Genomic DNA, 14,833 nt, shown 5'->3' on the forward strand with positions numbered 1-14,833 from the left:
CCACCTCCCTCCCCCCACCTCTCTCCCCCCACCTCTCTATCTCATGATGGAAAACGAGATGCCCAACTGGATTCCTGAGCACTGAGCAGTAACCATGTGTATGTGATTATGTGTTATTTAAATACTTATTTTCTGTGTATTTTACTATTCTCAAATAAAGTGGCCCCAATTAGTTGCTTCTATTGGAAGTATTTTAAAGTATTTTCAGATGATTTCCTATAAATAGCCTATTTGAAAGTATTTTCAAATAATTATTTCAAATATTATTTTCAAATACCTGGATTACATGCATGGGAGTGTATTTTCAAATACATGCCAATACTTTCCAAGTGTATTTCCAAATACATTCCAATATTTAACTACTTGTCTTTTCAAATAAAACATATCTGAATACTTACTTCGAAATGTATGTGAAATTAATGAGATACTTCAAATAGTATTTGAACCCAGGTCTGGCAGTACCAGAATTTGTTTCCATTCAAACTGTTTGTCTGAAAGCCGAGAGGAGAGGGTGTGGATGTAAATAATAAATATAGGAGTGTGTTTACATCACCGTGGAAGAAGGAGTGCTGACAGTAGCCTACTGACAGGAAGTCTATTCATTCATAAATCATTCTCTGCCTCAATAACATGTCGTACATAAACTACATTGTTTGGAGTCATCTGGAGTTGAGTAGAAAGAGTCCGTTTTAACTAAGATTGTATTGTCTGATATCCATGCAGACTCCATGTATTCATTAATCATCTCAGAGAAGGAGTGCTTATCTACGGTCAGTTTTGCCTTTTAGATTATCCTTCTCTGAGAGCTTTATGAATACGGGCCCAGGTCTAAATGCCAAATGATGCAGACAAATATTTAAGTCAACAAAAACACTAAACAATGTGCACTGTTAAGCCTATGATGAAGCTTGAGTAAGGTTTATGCTTGCCGTTCTCAATTTGAGGCAGGCTATACAGAAAAACGCACAGACTTGTTATTGCGGCTCTCATGGGACCCTCCCACCCAGACACACCTACACATCTACTACCGCCAAGTAAACAGCCCCACAGCCCGCAGGCCAGCTCCCTCTCTCAGAGGCAAGTTCGTTTTCAATAACAGTAGGTTTTTGGTCTTTATCTATGTGTTGTATTTTCTGCTGTAAATTCATTACATTTCTCCTCAAAAGTGCACTACAGTGAAATAAATAACAAACGCACGTTTTAACATAAAGAGAAGCAAGATAACCTACCTTATGTAGCTGCAACTTTGCAGATCTTGAAGAACAATGCGTAATTTTCAAGTAGGCTACCTATCCTACCATATCGGACTACTGGTTCCAATTCAATGGTAAATTCACCGTTTGCAACTTTGCTTGGTAGACTATCTGATGTCAGTTCAATGGCCAACTGTCGCGGGGCGAGCGTTCTGTTCCAAATGCGCGGTTGGTCGGTGCACTGGATGGCTACATGGAAAGGTTTGTGGAGCGCCTGAACTTTAAATAGCTAATCCCTAGAGCATGTCCACGAGAAACGCCTCCCTCTCTCCCTCACTCTCCCTCCTCCCTCCTTTTCTCTATGTCTTCCACAGCCTATAGAGAGCCCAGAAGGTAAACAAACACACATCCCCTTTCATTGGACCTATATGTCATTGATTAGGCCTGCCTGTATATTGACATGGTATGAATATGACCATGAAATTATATAAAACTGCAGTGAAACAAAACATTATTGGTGTTTTTCAAATGGTACTTATGAAGTCCCACTCACAGAGACTAATCAGAGCAGTGGTTAGGTGAGTAGGGGATAATTGGGAATTCATTAGTGCATTGAGTGAATTGGTGATCTGCATGTGAATTAATGACTGGAGAGATAAATTAATGAACGTGGGAATGAAAGAGAAGAGTGTGAAATGAGAGAGCAAAAGAGAGATAACCAACTCCATGTCTCTCTTTCTCTTTCTCTCTCTCTCTCTCTCTCACTTGATCTCGCTCATTAATTTTTGCTTTTGGATCCTGCGTAATCCACTTGAAAGTACATTTAAATAGGTAATATTATAAAATGTTCGTCAAACGTTGGAGACCACATAATTGTGCCAGCATGAATATTCCCCTATAACCCCTATACCCAGTTACCAACTCAGTCCTCTCCTCTCAGCCGATTCACAACTGGCCCAGTAAGCACAGACAGGTAGAGTTTGTTTCCCTCCTAGTTTCCATGAATCCTATGGTCTGTATACACCAGCCAGCCAGGCCGGTACCTTTGGATCCGTGGCATCCTGTCGTGACGTGACGCGAGGGTGTTTACTTGGAAACAAACTTGGAGTCCATCTCTGCATCAAGTCAAAACAGAAGCTAACTGAACGAGTTGTATAAACACTCTCCGTGTTCTGAAACGCTTGAGTGAGTGGAGGAGAGGGGGGACGAAGGAGAGGAGGAGGAGTGGTGGAGAGGAGGAGAGGAGGAATGCAGAAGTGGAGGCTGTGTATTTTCACCGTGGCCCTCACACAGCTATCTAAACAGTGACTTAAAAGGCTGTTAACGTTTAATACATACATGTGATGATGAATTGTTGCTAATCTTCCAAGAGTTGTCGCTCTCAACCAAACGCACCTTTAAAGGAATGGCATCACATCATCTCTGGTATAATGATGCATTATGATGATCTTTGGTCAGCTATGTGTGACCTGTTGAAATGTTTATGTTATTGCTTGTTTATTAGCTTTGCATGCAAACCTTTAACAGGCTTATGGTTTATCCAGCCAGGGCTTCTGTCTCACTGTGTGAGGACATAGACTTACCCCGTCTGGTGGAAAGTTACTGGGACAAACTACAGAGGGAGGGAGAGTGATTAGAATTCAGAGTGACCAGCAGTAGCCCGGGCAACAGGCAGAATGACACTATAGTTCCACCACTCTTTTATATAGCAACAGATATAAAGGAATACAGGGTTATATTGAGATCAGCAATACACTGTATATTGAGGTAACATCTACACCTGTTGTACATTTCACAGCAACTTTACAGTATATGGTACACCCTTAGCATCACTCATCTCTCTCTCCTTCTCTCTCTCTCTCTCTCTCTCTCTCTCTCTCTCTCTCTCTCTCTCTCTCTACTCTCCCTCTCTCCCTCTCTCTCTCTCTCTCTCTCTCTCTCTCTCTCTCTCTCTCTCTCTCTCTCTCTCTCTCTCTCTCACTCTCTCTCTCTCTCTCTCTCTTTCTCTGTCTCTCTCTGCCCCCCCGTCTCTATTTGTGTGTGTGTCTCTATCTGTCTCACTCTCTGCCCTCTCTCTCTTTCTCTATCTTTCTCTTTCTCTGTCTCTCTCTCTCTCTCTCTGTCTCTGTCTCTCTCGCTCTCTCTCTCTCTCTCTCTCTCTCTCTCTCTCTCGCTCTCTCTCTCTCTCTCTCTCTCTCTCTCTCTCTCTCTCTCTCTCTTTCTCTCTCTCTTTCTCTCTCTCTCTCCCTCCCTCTCTCTTTCTCTCTGAATGTGTGATGCAGTGGTACATCAGTGAAGTGGACCGTCGTCTCCAGGTAGTGCCAGCTCCTAGTCAATCATTAGCTCACCTAAGTATGTCAGACTTTGTTTGCTGGTCATAGAATGAGGTGAAAATGCTCTTATTCTAAATTAAATTGATTCTTTATGGTGTTTGAACTGCATCCCAAATGGTACCCTATTCCCTACATAGTGCACTACTTTTTACCAGAGCCCTATGGGCCCTGTAGGCCCTGGTCAAAAGTAGTGCATTAATGTAGGGAATAGGGTGCCATTTGAGATACAGACCATAACACATGGAAGCAAAGAAGGAAGTGGCAGTTGGCAGAAAAGCAGTAGCTGAAGACTCTCTTCAACTCCAAACACCCCCAAGCAATGTTTTCCCAGTATTACATTGTTCTGTGCAGGAAGAAAGCCATTCCTATGTTGCTTGTATATAGGGAAAGCCCTGCAGGTTCTTCTCCTTGTAAGGAGAAGAGTTTTTTTGTTTAAATTGGTGGTTCCATTGATCTGAAGGAATCACAGCGGTTGTGTCCGAAATGACACCATATTCCCTATATAGTGCACTACTTTTGATCAGAGTCTGGTCAAAAGTAGTGCACTATCTAGGAAATAGAATAGGTGCCGTATCGAGCAAAACCACAGTCATTATAGTTAGTGTATGACATCCAATATATCAACAACTGAGATAAGAGGACTCCACTCAAACCACACTGCGATTGGCTCAGAGTCTCATTGTGACATCAGATACACTCAGCTGGGCGACCAATCAGATATCGGATGCCAGATGGAGAGGAGAAAAGAAAAACAGATATGAAAAGACTTACATCATCCACTGCGAATATTTGACCCCTCAGCTATTTATTTCACATCTGCCAGCACTGGCATCATGATTCCACTACCCTCAGTCAGGATAAGAATAGCACTGTTGTAACATAAATATGTGGCACAAGGGAGGGTAACGTGTTACAAGCCAATGACAAAGGCAGTGCTACTTGACACTGGAGTCATTTCCATAGAGAGGTTATGAAAGAGCACTTCCTCCCAGCTGCCCACTGCACTGAGGCTAGGAAACACTATCACCACCGATAAATCTTCAATAATCGAGAATTTCAACAAGCATTTTGCTACGGCTGGCCATGCGTTCCACCTGGCTACCACTACCCCGGCCAACAGCTCTGCACCCTCCACTGCAACTTGCCCATGCCCCCTCCGCTTCTCCTTCACACAAATACAGACAGTTGATGTTCTGAAAGAGCTGCACAATCTGGACCCCTACAAATCAGCTGGGCTAGACAATCTGGACCCTTTCTTTCTAAAACTAGCCACCGAAATTGTCACAACCCCTATTACTAGCCTGGTCAACCTCTCTTTCGTAATGTCTGAGATCCCCAGAGATTGGAAAGCTGCCGCGGTCATCCCCCTCTTCAAAGGGGGTGACACTCTAGATCCAAACTGTTACAGACCTATATCCATCCTGCCCTGCCTTTCGAAAGTTTTTGAAAGCCAAGTTAACAAACAGATCACCGACCATTTCGAATCCCACCGTACCTTCGCTGCTATGCAATCCGGTTTCCGAGCTGGTCATGGGTGCACTTCAGCCACGCTCAAGGTCCTAAACGATATTATAACCGCGATCGAAAATAGACAGTACTGTGCAGCCGTCTTCATCGACCTGGCCAAGGCTTTCGACTCTGTCAACCATCACATTCTTATTGGCAGACTAAATAGCCTTGGTTTCTCAAATGACTGCCTCACCTGGTTCACCAACTACTTCTCAGATAGAGTTCAATGTGTCAAATCGGAGGGCCTGTTGTCTGGACCTATGGCAGTCTCTATGGGGGTGCCACAGGGTTCAATTCTTGGGCCGAGTCTTTTCTCCGTGTATATCAATGATGTCGCTCTTGCTGCTGGTGACTCTCAGATCCACCTCTACGCAGACGACACCATTTTGTATACATCTGGCCCTTCATTGGACACTGTGTTAACAAACCTCCAAACGAGCTTCAATGCCATACAACACTCCTTCAGTAGCCTCCAACTGCTCTTAAACTCTAGTAAAACTAAATGCATGCTCTTCAATCGAACGCTGCTGGCACCCGCCCACCCGACTAGAATCACTACTCTCGACGGGTCTGACCTAGAGTATGTGGACTACTACAAATACCTAGGTGTCTGGTTAGACTGTAAACTCTCCTTCCAGACTCACATTAAGAATCTCCAATCCAAAGTTAAATCCAGAATCTGCTTCCTATTTCGCAACAAAGCCTCCTTCACTCATGCTGCCAAACATGCCCTCGTAAAACTGACTATCCTACCGATCCTTGACTTCGGCGATGTCATTTACAAAATAGCCTCCAACACTCTACTCAGCAAATTGGATGTAGTCTATCACAGTGCCATCCGTTTTGTCTCCAAAGCCTCATACACTACCCACCACTGTGACCTGTACACTCTTGTTGGCTGGTCCTCATTACATGTTCGTCGTCAAACCCACTGGCTCCAGGCCATCTATAACTCACTGCTAGGCAAATCGCCTTATAGGCTCATTAGACACCATAGCAACACCCACCCGTAGTATGCGCTCCAGCAGGTATATCTCACTGGTCATCCCCAAAGCCAACACCTCCTTTGGCTGCCATTCCTTCTAGTTCTCTGCTGCCAATGACTGGAACGAATTGCAAAAATCTCTGAAGCTGGAGACTCTTATCTCCCTCACTAACTTTAAGCATCAGTTGTCAGAGCACCTTACCGATCACTGTACCTGTACACAGCCCATCTGAAATTAGCCCACCCAACTACCTCATCCCTATATTGTTATTTATTTTGCTCATTTGAACCCCAGTATCTCTATTTGCACATAATCTCTTGCACATCTATCATTCCAGTGTTAATACTAATTGTAATAATTTTTCACTATAGCCTATTTATTGCCTTACCTCCATAACTTGCTACATTTGCACACACTGTATATATATTTTCTGTTGTATTTTTGACTTTATGTTTTGTTTTTGCAGTGGGTAACTCTGTGTTGTTGTTTTTATCGCACTGCTTTGCTTTATCTTGGCCAGGTCGCAGTTGTAAATGAGAACGTGTTCTCAACTGGCTTACCTGGTTAAATAAAGGTTAAATAAAATACAAATAAAAAATGAACCTGCTATGGACAGTTTTATAATGGTTTACACAGTGACTTTATGAGGGGAGACTCTGTGTGGGTGTTATTGTCTCAAATGGCACCCTATCCCCTTCATACTGTAGTGCACTACTTTTGACCAAGACTCTGGTTTAAAGTAGTGCACTATACAGGGAATAGAGAGATGTCCCAACTAAGCAACTTCGACCTGCTGTCTTACAATACATCTGCTGTATATACAGTGGGGAGAACAACTATTTGATACACTGCCGATTTTGCAGGTTTTCCTACTTACAAAGCATGTAGAGGTCTGTCATTTTTATCATAGGTACACTTCAACTGTGAGAGACGGAATCTAAAACCAAAATCCAGAAAATCAAATTGTATGATTTTTAAGTAATTAATTTGCATTTTATTGCATGACATAAGTATTTGATCACCTACCAACCAGTAAGAATTCCGGCTCTCACAGACCTGTTCGTTTTTCTTTAAGAAGCCCTCCTGTTCTCCACTCATTACCTATATTAACTGCACCTGTTTGAACTCGTTACCTGCATAAAAGACACCTGTCCACACACTCAATCAAACAGACTCCAACCTCTCCGCAATGGCCAAGACCAGAGAGCTGTGTTAGGACATCAGGGATAAAATTGTAGACTTGCACAAGGCTGGGATGGGCTACAGGACAATAGGCAAGCAGCTTGGTGAGAAGGCAACAACTGTTGGCGCAATTATTAGACAATGGAAGAAGTTCAAGATGACGGTCAATCACCCTCGGTCTGGGGCTCCATGCAAGATCTCACCTCGTGGGGCATCAATGATCATGAGGAAGGTGAGGGATCAGCCCAGAACTACACGGCAGGACCTGGTCAAGGACCTGAAGAGAGCTGGGACGACAGTCTCAAAGAAAACCATTAGTAACACACTACGCCGTCATGGATTAAAATCCTGCAGCGCACGCAAGGTCCCCCTGCTCAAGCCAGCGCATGTCCAGGCCCGTCTGAAGTTTGCCAATGACCATCTGGATGATCCAGAGGAGGAATGGGAGAAGGTCATGTGGTCTGATGAGACAAAAATAGAGCTTTTAGGTCTAAACTCCACTCGCCGTGTTTGGAGGAAGAAGAAGGATGAGTACAACCCCAAGAACACCATCCCAACCGTGAAGCATGGAGGTGGAAACATCATTCTTTGGGGATGCTTTTCTGCAAAGGGGACAGGACGACTGCACCATATTGAGGGGAGGATGGATGGGGCCATGTATCGCGAGATCTTGGCCAACAACCTCCTTCCCTCAGTAAGAGCATTTAAGATGGGTCGTGGCTGGGTCTTCCAGCATGACAATGACCCGAAACACACAGCCAGGGCAACTAAGGAGTGGCTCCGTAAGAAGCATCTCAAGGTCCTGGAGTGGCCTAGCCAGTCTCCAGACCTGAACCCAATAGAAAATATTTGGAGGGAGCTGAAAGTCTGTATTGTCCAGCGACAGCCCCGAAACCTGAAGGATCTGGAGAAGGTCTGTATGGAGGAGTGGGCCAAAATCCCTGCTGCAGTGTGTGCAAACCTGGTCAAGACCTACAGAAAACGTATGATCTCTGTAATTGCAAACAAAGGTTTCTGTACCAAATATTAAGTTCTGCTTTTCTGATGTATCAAATACTTATGTCATGCAATAAAATGCAAATTATTTACTTAAAAATCATACAATGTGATTTTCTGGATTATTGTTTTAGATTCCGTCTCTCACAGTTGAAGTGTACCTATGATAAATATTACAGACCTCTACATGCTTTGTAAGTAGGAAAACCTGCAAAATCGGCAGTGTATCAAATACTTGTTCTCCCCACTGTATCTAACACCACCGCATGACTGATAAGGGCATTTTCATTTATCTATACAGTATGCCAAATGCAGTAAACTAAATGGGGGGACTAATGCTATTCAATGATCAACAAATGATCAACATTTGAATCAAAGCCAGTAATTCAGATATGAAACTAGTCAGATCAAGTCTGGGCCTGTGTGTCTAACATGTGTTTACTCTTCTCACTCACTTCTCTCCCACTCCACGCCTCCTCCTCCTCCTCCTCCTCCTCCTCCTCCTCCTCCTCCTTCAGACCTCAAGATGTTCCCAACTTTCCACACATTCAGGCTGTTGTGGGTTTTGGCAGAGGGCCGGGATAAGGGGGCCTGGGGGACAAGCCGGTTGACGTCGCCCTCGGCTGGTTCCTGTGTCCAGCAGCTTGAGGACATGATGTCCCCCTCCCTCCCTTCCCCAATCCCTCTTTCTTTACATTTAAGAGTCTCCAACTCTCTCCCCTCCCACTTTCTCTCCTCCTCCCTCTCCTCTCACTGTCCCTTCTGCTCCATTACATCCTCCTCAGTCCCCAACTCTCTCTCCCCTCTTCTTGTACCCTCACCGCATTATTGTTTTTATTGTACTCATTTTTCTGGTGCAAATATTTGTCATACTTTCTAACTCTGCACGGTTGGGAATGGGCTCGTAAGTAAGCATTTTACTGTAAAGTCTACACCTGTTGTATTCAGCGCATGTGACCAATACAATTGTATTTTCTTTGAACCAACCAACCAGCAAACCAAATAACTATTTACTAAAACAATGTACATATTCCTTGAACTGTTTCCTAGAACTATGATGTCTAACACCAATATCATAAACTCAGAAAAAAAAAGAAACTCACTGTCAACTGCGTTTATTTTCAGCAAACTTAACATGTGTAAATATTTGTATGAACATAGCAAGATTCAACAACTGAGACATAAACTGAACAAGTTCCACAGACATCAGACATGTGACTAACAGAAATTGAATAATGTGTCCCTGAACAAAATCAACAGTAACAGTCAGTATCTGGTGTGGCCACCAGCTGCATTAAGTACTGCAGTGCATCTCCTCCTCATGGACTGCACCATATTTGCTCGTTCTTGCTGTGAGATGTTACCCCACTCTTCCACCAAGGCACCTGCAAGTTCCCGGACATTTCTGGGGGGAATGATCCAACAGGTCCCAGACATGCTCAATGTGATTGAGATCTGGGCTCTTCGCTGGCCATGGCAGAACACTGACATTCTTGTCTTGCAGGAAATCACGCACAGAACGAGCAGTATGGCTGGTGGCATTGTCATGCTGGAGGGTCATGTCAGGATGAGCCTGCAGCAAGGGTACCACATGAGGGAGGAGGATGTCTTCCCTGTAACGCACAGCATTGAGATTGCCTGCAATGACAACAAGCTAAGTCCGATGATGCTGTGACACACCGCCCCAGACCATGACGGACCCTCCACCTCCAAATCGACCCCGCTCCAGAGTACAGGCCTCGGTGTAACGCTCATTCCTTCGACGATAAACGCGAATCCGACCATCACCCCTGGTGAGACAAAACCGCGACTCGTCAGTGAAGAGCACTTTTTGCCAGTCCTGTCTGGTCCAGCGATGGTGGGTTTGTGCCCATAGGCGACGTTGTTGTCGGTGATGTCTGGTGAGGACCTACCTTACAACAGGCCTACAAGCCCTCAGTCCAGCCTCTCTCAGCCTATTGAGGACAGTCTGAGCACTGATGGAGGGATTGTGCATTCCTGGTGTAACTCTGGCAGTTGTTGTTGCCATCCTGTACCTGTCCAGCAGGTGTGATGTTCGGATGTACCGATCCTGTGCAGGTGTTGTTACACGTGGTCTGCCACTGCGAGGACGATCAGCTGTCCGTCCTGTCTCCCTGTAGCGCTGTCTTAGGCATCTCACAGTACGGACATTGCAATTTATTGCCCTGGCCACATCTGAAGTCCTCATGCCTCCTTGCAGCATTTACATTTTTACATTTTAGTCATTTAGCAGACGCTCTTATCCAGAGCAACTTACAATTAGTGAGTGCATACATTTTTCATACTCTCTCTCTCTCCTCCCACTTTCTCTCCCCCTAAGGCACGTTCACGCAGATGAGCAGGGACCCTGGGCATCTTTCTTTTGGTGTTTTTCATAGTCAGTAGAAAGGCCTCTTTAGTGTCCTAAGTTTTCAAAACTGTGACCTTAATTGCCTACCAACTGTAAGCTGTTAGTGTCTTAACGACCATTCCACAGGTGCATGTTCATTAATTGTTTATGGTTCATTGAACAAGCATGGAAAACAGTGTTTAAACCCTTTACAATGAAGATCTGTGAAGTTATTTGAATTTTTACGAATTATCTTTGAAAGACAGGGTCCTGAAAAAGGGACATTTCTTTTTTTGCTGAGTTTACATGTTTTTTCTCTCTTGTCGCTTTTTGCTTATTATTTACAACATAGCTCAAATTCGTCTGTACCCGGCGCTCCATTTAGATGATGAAGCTGCGGTGGCGGCGATACTAATGTGATGCTGTTGTATAAACTCTATTCATGGTGCATCAACAGACTGTAACACACATGCTTAGAATGTGGAGGCCTGGCTGAATCGAGAGCTTGGGACTAGAAGGTTCCATCTGCAAAAAGATGATTCTGAGATAATTGGCGTTAATATTCCGAAACCTCATTGGTTTGAATGGTGTCAGCTATTTCTATCTCGTATTCTTTTGAACTTAACAACAGGAATTGGGGTATTTATTGTACTATATAGGTAGAGAACATTGAACAGAACAAGGCTATGTCAATAACTACATTAGGACACAAATGCAGATAGAACCTTTTAGTCCCAAGCTCTCATGATGTCGTCATAGTAACATTAATAGTGACAACAGGTGCTCCTCCTTGAGAAGCAGGCAGAATATGTAGTTGGTTTGGACATTGACAAGCTTTGAAAGGTAATCTAGACTCTTCTCTATTTCAAAACAGCTTGATGTTAGGATCTGTTATGGATGAATTTGATAATCTACCCAGATACGTAAGTAGTGGAACATGTTCATATTAGAGAGAGTAGATGTGTACTGTACAATGGTCATACTGTGAATGTTGTCTTAGGCCAAAGTGTCATACTTTTAAAGAATGTCATATTTTGATCATCTAGAAAACATACTCTGCACGATACGATATACTTTACCGTCCATTAATTTGGAAATTAATTTTGTGAAGTCGGCATACAAATACACAAAACAATACACTATAATACCTGTTGGCACAGACCTGTCCTGTCCTGCCCTGTCCTGTCCTGTCCTGTCCTGCCCTGCTCTGTCCTGTCCTGTCCCGTCCTGTCCTATCCTGTCCTATCCTGTCCTGTCCTGTCCTGTCCTGTCCCGTCCTGTCCTGTTCCGTCCTGTCTCGTTCTGCCTGTCCTGTCCTGTTCTGTCCCGTCCTGTCTCATCCTGTCCTGTTCTGTCCTGTCTTGTCCTTCTCCATTGTATCTTTGTTGTCCTCCTTCTGTCTACTCTGTGGGTTAGCACCCTATGGAGAGATGGCCCAACTAAGCAACTTCAACCTGCTGTCTTACAATACATCTGCTCTACATACCTAACACCACCGCATGACTGATAAAGGCATTTTCATGTATCTATACAGTATATTAAAGCAGTAAACTAAATGGGGGACTAATACTATTCAATGATCAACAAATGATCAACATTTGAATCAAAGTCAGTAAATCTAATACGAAACCAGTCAGATCAAGTCTGGGTCTGTGTGTCTAACATGTGTTTACTCTTCTCACTCACTTCTCCCCATCTCCCCCTCCCACACATCCAGGCTCTTGTGGGTTTTGGCAGGGGGCCGGGATAAGGGGGCCTGGGGGACAAGCCGGTTGACGTCGCCCTCGGCTGGTTCTTGTGTCCAGCAGTTTGAGGACATGATGTTCCCCACCCTCCCCTCCCCGCTCCCTCTTTCTTCCCATTTATGAGTCCCCAACTCTCTCTCCCCTCTTCTTGTACCCTCACCGCTCTTCCTTTGTGTGCTGGGAACAAATAGAACAGAAAACCAGAACTAGACAACCATTCCATATAGGATCCTCCCAGCCACCACCAACACATGTTGATGATAAAACCAACCAGCAAACCAAATAGCTATTTACTAAAACTATGAACATATTCCTAGAACTGTTTCCTAGAACTATGATGTCAAAGACCAATATCATACATGCTTTTTCTCTCTTGTCGCTTTTTTCTTATTATTTACAGCATAGCTCAAATTCCTTTGTACTCGGAGCTCCATTTAGATGATGAAGCTGCTGTGGCGGTGATACTAATGTAATGTCTGTTGTATAATCTCTGTTTACGGTGCATCAACATACTCTAACAAACATGTCTAGAATATGGAGGCTTGGCTGATGTCATCATAGTAACAGTAATGGTGACAACAGGTGCTCATCCTTGAGAAGCAGGCAGAATATGTAGTTGGTTTGGACATTGACAAGTTTTGAAAGGTAATCTAGACTCTTCTCTATTTCAAAACAGCTTGATGTTAGGATCTGTTATGGATGAATTTGATAATCTACCCAGATACATAAGTAGTGGAACATTTTCATATTAGAGAGAGTAGATGTGTACTGTACAATGGTCATACTGTGAATGTTGTCTTAGGCTAAAGTGTCATACTTTTAAAGAATGTCATATTTTGATCATCTAGAATACATACCCTCTCCACGATACGATATATTTTATTCTCCATTTACATGGAAATTAATTTTGTGAAGTCGGCATACAAATACACAAAACAATACACTATAATACTTGTTGGCACAGACCTGTCCTGTCCTGTCCTGTCCTATCCTGTCCTGTCCTGTCCTGTCCCATCCCATCCCGTCCTGTCCCGTCCCGTCCTGTCCTATCCTGTCCTGCTCTGTCCTGTCCTGTCCTGTCCTGTCCTATCCTGTCCCGTCCTGTCCTATCCTGTCCTGCTCTGTCCTGTCCTGTCCTATCCTATCCTATCCTATCCTGTCCTGTCCTGTCATATCCTATCCTGTCCTGTCCTGTCCTGTCCTGTCCTGTCCTATCCTATCCTGTCCTGTCCTGTCCTGTCCTGTCCTGTCCTATCCTATCTTGTCCTGTCCTGTCCTATCCTGTCCTGCTCTGTCCTGTCCTGTCCTATCCTGTCCCGTCCTGCTCTGTCCTGTCCTGTCCTATCCTGTCCTGCTCTGTCCTGTCCTGTCCCGTCCTGTCCTATCCTGTCCTGTCCTATTCTGTCCTGTCCTGTCCTGTCCTGTCCTATCCTATCCTGTCCTGTCCTGTCCTGTCCCATCCTGTCCTGTCTCATCCTGTCCTGTCCCGTCCTGTCCTATCCTGTCCTGCTCTGTCCTGTCCTGTCCTGTCCTATCCTGTCCCGTCCTGTCCTATCCTGTCCTGCTCTGTCCTGTCCTGTCCTATCCTGTCCTGTCCTATCCTGTCCTGTCCTGTCCTGTCCTATTCTGTCCTGTCCTGTCCTGTCCTATCCTATTCTGTCCTGTCCTGTCCTGTCCTGTCCTGTCCTGTCCTGTCCTGTCCTGTCCTATCCTATTCTGTCCTGTCCTGTCCTGTCCTGTCCTGTCCTGTCCTGTCCTGTCCTGTCCTGTCCTGTCCTGTCCTGTCCCTCCTATTCTGTCCTGTCCTGTCCTGTCCTATCCTGTCCTGTCCTGTCCCGTACCGCTCCACTGTGTCTTTGTTTTCGTCTGTCTGTCTACTCTGTGGGTTGGCACCCTATGGTTGGCACGGGTCAGGACTGGGTTGTGTAATCATATGGGTGTAATTACAGAGGTGGTCAATGCTTAGTGAGAGTTAGTGTGTCTGGGTACAGCAGCCCTGGTCTGGGCACCAGGTCTGTTGTTTCAAACCAGCTCTTTGGTGGCTGATCTGCTGACTGCTGGCATCATAGTATCCCTGGGGAAAGGAAAGGAGATAAGTTAAAAGGACATGAGGGAAAGGAAGACAGTTGAAAGAATAGCAGAATAACATTCGTCTCACTTTCTGTCATTTGCTGTTATTCTGAACAAGAGTAGCCTATATATGATTTATGTAGGATGTATGTACATAACTCTATTGAGTTGTGTATAAGCTGTTGTGACCAGTTGAAACAAGTTGTGTTCTGTTTTGCTCCGTTCCATTATGTCTCCTCAGCCCAGATGGGGAGTCAGAGTCTAGGGGGAGTACACTCTTAAAGAAAAAGGTTCCAAAAGGGTTCTGCAGTTGTCCCCATAGGAGAACCCTTCTGGTTCCAGGTGAACTCTTTTGGGATCCAGGTATAACTATTTTGGGTTCCATGTAGAACCTTCTACATGGAACCCAAAAGGGTTCTACTTACATTGACATTTACGTCATTTAGCAGACACTCTTTCTACCTAGAAC

The 14,833-nt window shown here is 44.5% G+C and overlaps 1 protein-coding gene across 1 annotated transcript in view; it reads right to left on the reverse strand.

Moving 5' to 3' along the window:
• The window catches only part of LOC311112869 (uncharacterized protein C17orf114-like), a 7,055-nt gene extending 5,636 nt beyond the window's left edge, over positions 1–1,419 (reverse strand). Inside the window, exon 1 of the mRNA XM_084156008.1 lies at positions 1,230–1,419. The gene's annotated coding sequence lies outside the window, so the exon portion shown is untranslated. The remainder of the gene's footprint in view (positions 1–1,229) is intronic.
• Positions 1,420–14,833: the final 13,414 nt, after the last annotated feature.

Source organism: Coregonus lavaretus (assembly GCF_964263955.1).
Source record: "Coregonus lavaretus genome assembly, chromosome: 39".
Lineage (NCBI taxonomy): Eukaryota > Metazoa > Chordata > Actinopteri > Salmoniformes > Salmonidae > Coregonus > Coregonus lavaretus.